The 7,234-nt window shown below is 45.0% G+C and overlaps 1 long non-coding RNA gene across 1 annotated transcript; it reads left to right on the forward strand.

Annotated features, from left to right (window-relative positions):
* Nucleotides 1-582: 582 nt before the first annotated feature.
* LOC131564452 (uncharacterized) lies at nt 583-3,743 on the forward strand. The gene is made up of 3 exons (XR_009275378.1): nt 583-799; nt 1,424-1,487; nt 2,185-3,743. It is a non-coding gene; the product is annotated as an uncharacterized LOC131564452 (long non-coding RNA).
* Nucleotides 3,744-7,234: the final 3,491 nt, after the last annotated feature.

The raw sequence follows: 7,234 nt of genomic DNA on the forward strand, positions 1-7,234 counted from the left end.
TCATGTGCAGCAGTAGAAAATTTCAGGCTCCCAGGGAATAAATAGTTTTCTTTCAATCATTATAGTTTTGGGGTTTTTTTTTTACTCCCAGGTAGCCTGAAAGTTACTACTGCTGCTTTTTGATTCTAAAGCTAGGAAGGAAAACCAAGATTACAAATACAAGAAAAAGAAAGGGAAAGGGAAGGGGAAAAAAAGGAAAAAAAAAAGGAAAGGAAAGGAAAGAAAGCAGGAGAGCAGAAGGGAAGGGAAGGGAAAGGGGTGAAAAACAGCGTTAAAAAAAGAAAAAGAGTTGGAGGGAAAAAGAGAGGGCATTCGGGAGGAGCGGTCCTGCCTCAGGTCCTTCCCCGGCCTGGGACGAAGGACCCGTTTGATGCCCGGGAGGGACTGCAGCTCCCGGTGGCGGGGGACGGAGCCGTGGCTGTCAGCCCGAGACTCCAACTCCCGGCAGGCCCTGCTGCCGGCGCGGCGTGTGACGCAACGGCTATCGCGGCACATGAGTGGCTACCAGCCCGAGACTCCAACTCCCGGCAGGCCCTGCTGCCGGCGCGACGTGTGACGCAACGGCCGACGCTGCCCGGCATTTTTCTCTAAATCGGCAGTAAATACAGCTGAGTAAAATTAGCTTGGTTTTCTTCCTTCTTTTTTAACTGAATTGTTTTTATTAAAAATCCTATTTGAATATGTAGAAAAAGTGGGGATGTCCCGTAATATATCCTAGCTTTTCTTGTTTATAGGGTGCTCAGAAAACATGCGTCCCTTAGAGTCCCTCAGAAAGGTTCTCAGTGCGATCTCTACCAAGGTATGTATTTACTAATAAGTGATCCCTTTAGATATTTGCCTGTGTACCTTTTCCTGTAATTGAGAGCTTGCGTTCTGTGGGTTTTATGATAAATCTGTAAAACATGTAAGAATGCTTTTGCAAGTCTGAATCGTTGAAGGCAGCAGTAAGTGGATTTAGAGCCTGTTCTTGACCAGACAACGGGAAAAAGTGTGACTTTGATGCTGAACTTGTTTTTTTCATTTTTCATTTGACTTGTCTGGAATGATTTAGGAATAGAGAGAGCTAGAAAAAGAGAGAAATAGAATTGATTATTGAGCACTCCTCAAATGCTCACCACGATTCAGTGTAGAGCCGAAGTGAAGGGTGATGGAACAGAGCTCTGTGCTTTAGAAGGAAATAAATTTAAACCTGACCTCCGCACAGAGTCTCACTAACTTCTTTTGTTTTAAAATACAAAATATGATTAGGAAGTGTTGGAAGTTAGTGTTTTGGGAAAGAAACGGCAGTTCCACAGAACACTCCATTTAACAGAGGCTCTAGGAAGGATTCATGTTGTAACTGCTGTCACTGCAATCAGTTGGTGGTTCAGCCTTGAAATGTGCACTTGCCCTTCTATAAAGCACTGTTTTGTTTGCCTTTCAGTGCTATGAGTCTTGATAAATTGGAGAAGAGCCCAAGAGAAATTTTTCATCCCTTGATATAAAAGGTAGGAAGTGACTTTTTTTGGTTTGGTTCTTTTTCTTTATTATTTCCTGGAAATAAAAGTAATTAAGTATAGGTACTACTGGTTTGTTTCTTCCAGTAGCAGATGATAACAATAGCAGTAGTAATAGTAAAAATAATAATAGAAATAATAATAATAGCAATGTAATACTACCTAAACTGTCTTTATCCATTGAACTGGCCATTTCAAATCAAAACTTCTAAACACAAATCAAACCATCATCCTCGTAGAATCTTTCACAGCAGTGGGCTATAGATCCTGGTTTTGTTGACAGGATTTATTGGTTCTGGAATAGCAAGAGGGAAGTACAAGCCTAACTACTTCTAGCTCACAGACCCATCCAGTGAATACTGCTTTGTGTTTTGGTGGGCTTGTGATGACTTTGAAATCAATTGCTCATTCCAGTAAAAAAAATTAATGTTTTTTTGAACCTGACAGCAGAAATAACTTTAGGCACCAACTTAATAATAACAGATCACCAATTTAAGTTCATAATTTTATGCTGTACTATCAAAGTTTAAAGGTAAATTTTTACTTATTAGGAGATGGTATAAAGTGTATGTTCCAATGTGTTGGATGTATGCAAAGGTACATACGTACCCGAAAGTCCTTAGAGGAAACAAATTTTTGCGTCTGCTGTTTGATTGTTTATCATACAATATTTGGTTTTATTTCCCAGGGATCGGTGAATTTTAACTTTGGAGTCCTCTGTGCTAAGGATGCTCAGCCTACAGATGATGAAATGTTCAGTAATGGCGAGTTTTTCACCTTCTCTTTAATTGCTATGCTGATCTGAATAAGAAAAAAACAAAAGCAAGAGAAAAAAAAAGGATGGTTTATTATTTTTTACGCTGTTATGTTTGTTTCCTCAGTATTTGCTGCAGCTCTGCGAACCCAAGCTTTGGGTTCCTTCTGTCCCACTGGGAGTTGCCCAGTTTGGTTGCATCTGGTGAAATTCACCCTGAGACCTTACAGAGCTAGCTCAAACTACGTGAGAGCCATTTGCAGTTCTCTCCAGACACCTGGAGAATGGGTGATGTTTCTGAGGGTCTGGCAAGTATACTTGTATCAAAACTCAGTCTGTGAAATTTCTGGGGAAAACCCTTCTGTGTCCTGAAGGGTTCAAACTCTGGTGAGGATCCAGTTATCAGGTGCTCACCTGGATGGTTCCAGCTCTTAAAGTGAACACTTGTACTCTTACCCTGTAGTTTACATCTATTGTATTTTTGTTATTTTGCAAGATTTTACGGCTTTGCAAAATATTGTGCGTTTCACTCTTTGGAACCTCTCAGATGGTTCTTTGGTGCAGCACCACCTCATGGGACACTTGGCTGCCGTCCTGAAGGGGTTGGTCGCTAGAATTGTAAATCCTGGAGAGTTTGTAAGTCTTCTGTCCCCAGGGAGGTACCATGCTTTGTTTACTTTTGTTCTGTTTGTTAGGCGCTGCTTCTCATTGGAAGTATGAATTTCAAACTACCCTGTTCTTATTTTAACTGTTTTCCTGGTTCTCTCCCTACGGCAGGGAAAGACTCTCGTATCCTTGTCGTCGGGCTCGGTGCTGTCCAAGAAGATGCAGAGACTAAAAAAATCATAAGAAGCAAAATATGACTGCAGGGAAAACAAGCTGGAGAGAACAAAAGGTGATATTGTTACCCTTACCCTGTATTAGAAACATCCGCTGTGCTTTGATGCTGGCAGCTGCCAGGGGCTTGTTAGCTCTTTGTAGGCAGGTGTAGGTGTTCACTTGTAGGTTTTTTCTCTGGACAAGTCAATTCAAACTTTGCTAAGCTTATATTTGCAAATTACTCTCTAGCACAGTCCAGCATGACATTTTTGAATGTTGTAAAAATACCATGTTACTTGGAAATTGCTAATGATGAGAAGCTTTAGGGAAAAATAAGATGTCAGGGTTGGGAGATGTGAGAAGAATTTTGAGGGGATGTTAGACTGAAATAAAGCACACTTGAAGCTGGACTGGCACGCTGGCAGATCCCCTATTAAACAGTAGCGCTGAGATTAGCCTGGGGGTTGCCCATTGTTTCTGTAGAAATAAATGTTTTCTGGTCTTCAGAGGTAAGCTGCTTTGAAAAGCTGGAAGGCACAGCATAGTGACAATCCGTGTGCTTCGCATTAAAAATAGATTTCAGAAGGGTCCTAGGCTTTTGTCTTTTCCTAGAAGTCGATGTAATCCTATTGAGGAGTTTTTAATTCTGTGCTGCCATGTCATCGATCAGGGCCCTGTCGTACTAATCATCATACAGATGCAAAACAAAAAATCAGACCCTGTCCCGACCACTTAGAGCCCAGAACACGATTTCCTCAGGCTGCCATTTGTGTGCCATCGGTACTCACCATGGAAGCGAGCTGGGGATTGTTGCACCCGTTGGGAACAAACCGCTTCTCGTCACACAGAAATGGAATTGGGACGACGCCTCAGCCAGCCTCTCTCTCCTGAATCTGCAGCAGAGCAGTTCCAGTCCATGCGGGCAATCCAGTTCCTGACGATCTGAGCGCACGGAGCAGCGCTCAGCTGCTGTGGGGGGCTCAGGGAGGGCAGAGTGTGCATTGTCATCTTCCTGAACCTACAGACGCGAATCAAAGTGAGAAGCCACAGGGTGGAAATCAGTCGCATATATGCTAAATAAAACTTGCAGGTTTTTTTTAAGAATTGTTTTTGCTTGTTCTTTGTTGTGCTTCTGTGCTTAGAAAACCTCCCTTTACAATCAGTTCAATTCATCAATTGAACCTTTGTTTGCAGACTCTCACTGAGCAGAATTTGTTGCAGACTCAGTGCACGCTGTGCAGGCCTCCCGGGAGTGTGAGGAGCTCATGTGTGCTACTTTTTGCTTTAGGACGCTCTGAGGTATTTATTCCTTTTGGGATACATGATGAGAATTCCCAAGAGAGGTAGTTATAAGGTATGACATCGGGAAAAAGCCTGTGTGGTTGGAATGTTGTTGCTGTCAAAAGTTAATTTTTTCTTAGCCAGTAGTTAGCTTTTTGCTTTATTTTTGTGGTATCAATATTTTATTGTTTAAAAAATTCCTTCAAAATAACTTCAGTGGTCGCCCACCAGTACCTTGTTCAGATTTGCCTATTTGCTTGTAGCTGAAATGTTCACATCTTGTTTATCATTCTATTTAAGAAACTGCTGCCCAGCCAACTAATAACTGAATATCCATCTGTCTAGGACACGGGGAGAGGATTTAGGTAATGTCTTTATTTCCAGAAAAAAGTTCCAGTGTAGTTTCTAAATAGAGGAGAAGGGGGTGAAGACTCGGGGCTCTGATGCCGTTGGGGCACCCCAAGGTCCCCAGGAGAGGGGGCCCCACTGCGGTGCAGGAGCAGGTGTGTTCTCATGTAATATTGAACAAATTATAAATATAAATATGAAAATTATAAACATGAAAATATTTTTAAAATACTTAAATAAAGCGGGTTTTCTTTATTGGTCAATAGGCAGTGTTTTGATTGTAAAAATTATAAATGCAAATAATATAAAGGTAGAAATCTAAGTTTAGAAATATATAATAAATACATACAGATAAATATAAAAATTTAAAATATCAGAAAAAATTAGTTGTAGCAGTAGATATTATACATAATTTAAATAATAATTTAAATCTATTTTAAAATTATATATATATAATATATCATTATTAATGTAATACATCCAAAGAAACGATAAATTAAAATATGAATGTATAATTATACAAAGTATAAATAAAAAATATTTCAGTATCCTTTAAAAGAAGGGTTTTTTTATTTATTTGGTTAGAGACGGGGTTTTTATTTGGAATAATGGAAGTATTATAGAAGTATAAAATTAAATATAGAAATATACAGTCAATATAGAAAGATATTTGTAAAAACACGAGCGAACGACGCCTCCTTCGGCCGAACCAAGGCGAGACCGGCGGAACCTGACGGCCTCGAGCGAACCGAGGCCAGGCTTGCGAGGCTGCCTGAACGGAGCCGAGCTCAGCCGAACCGAGCCCGCTGCTCTCGTGCGCGCTAATTAGCGCGAGTGCGGTCACTGCCCAATGAGCTCCTGTGCCACGCCGCGCTCCCGATCGTGTCCGTGCGATGGCCGGGCCGCCCGCGGGACGCGGCAGCAGGAGAGCCCCGAGCCGGGCGAGTTTAACGTGAGGCGGCGCCGCTTGCCCGCCCTCAGGGAGGCGAGCCGAGGCGAGCTCAGCCGAACGCGGAGAGAGCGGCTCCGAGTTGGGCCGAAGCGAGCCGAGCCGCGCCGAGGGCAGAGAGCGGCTCCGAGTTCGGCCGAAGCGAGCCGAGCCGCGCCGAGCGCAGAGAGCGGCTCCGAGTTCGGCCGAAGCGAGCCGAGCCGCGCCGGGCGCACAGAGAGCGGCTCCGAGTTCGGCCGAAGCGAGCCGAGCCGCGCCGAGCGCAGAGAGCGGCTCCGAGTTCGGCCGAAGCGAGCCGAGCCGCGCCGGGCGCACAGAGCGGCTCCGAGTTCGGCCGAAGAGCGCCGAGCCGCGCCGGGCGCACTGATCGGCTCCGAGTTCGGCCGAAGCGAGCCGAGCCGCGCCGGGCGCACTGATCGGCTCCGAGTTCGGCCGAAGCGAGCCGAGCCGCGCCCGGCGCACTGATCGGCTCCGAGTTCGGCCGAAGCGAGCCGAGGCGCGCCGGGCGCAGAGAGCGGCTCCGAGTTCGGCCGAAGCGAGCCGAGCCGCGCCGGGCGCACTGAGCGGCTCCGAGTTCGGCCGAAGCGAGCCGAGCCGCGCCGGGCGCACTGATCGGCTCCGAGTTCGGCCGAAGCGAGCCGAGCCGCGCCGGGCGCAGAGAGCGGCTCCGAGTTCGGCCGAAGCGAGCCGAGCCGCGCCGAGCGCAGAGAGCGGCTCCGAGTTCGGCCGAAGCGAGGCGATCCGTGCCGAAGGGTCGAGTCCAGCCGAATGCAGATGACAATGGCCAAGTTTAGCCGATTACAGCCGCGTTTAGCCGAGCAGCTGTGAGCCTTGCACGCTTGAGGTGAGCGTGCATCGTTGCCGGCCTGGGATTGAGTGAAATGCACTAAGGAAACCAGCTCTGGGGAGGGAGGCAGGGAAATCCTCTCTTAACGTTTACCAATTCGTCCGTCAAACTCATCACGGCAGGACAGAGTGAAGACTGAAAGTGTAAGAAGATGTGGAGGGAAACAGAGAATCTGGCAGGAGCATCGAACGCACAAGTGCACGAATTTTGCTTTTTGCTTGGATGTAAACTCAGAAGTTGTAAGGAATTTGGGAAGGAGAAGGGACATTTCAGAAGGAGAAGAAGTTGTTGTTGGAGTCCTGGCAAAAGCTTTAAAAAAAAAAAAAAAGTGGTTTCTTTTTTCTTCACTATTATATTCTTTGGTGGTATATGGTGTGCTGTTTTATTTCTTGGTGTTATTAGCTCTGTGTAAATTGTTTATTGAGTCAAGCTAACTTTGCATGGGTTGTTTTGTATTTGAGGTAGGATCAATTTCAAGAGGTTTCTTTCACAGACTTCTGATAGGTATTACTGGGATTTTGGTTTTGTTTACTGTATGCATAAACATAGAGATTTGGTAGGGCCAGCTGGGCTGCTGGAGTTTTGGGTGTGAATTTATTAGATGGCTTTTGTTAAACACAGAATAATTATGTAAGGTAACAGCAAATTACCCAATTACCCAATTGATCTAGCTATGTAACCTTACCACAAAGTTTTATATCTTGCCAGTTTTCTGTTCTTCTGCTCCAAGTAGTTGTTGC

Source organism: Ammospiza caudacuta, chromosome 15 (assembly GCF_027887145.1).
Source record: "Ammospiza caudacuta isolate bAmmCau1 chromosome 15, bAmmCau1.pri, whole genome shotgun sequence".
NCBI classification, from domain to species: Eukaryota; Metazoa; Chordata; class Aves; order Passeriformes; family Passerellidae; genus Ammospiza; species Ammospiza caudacuta.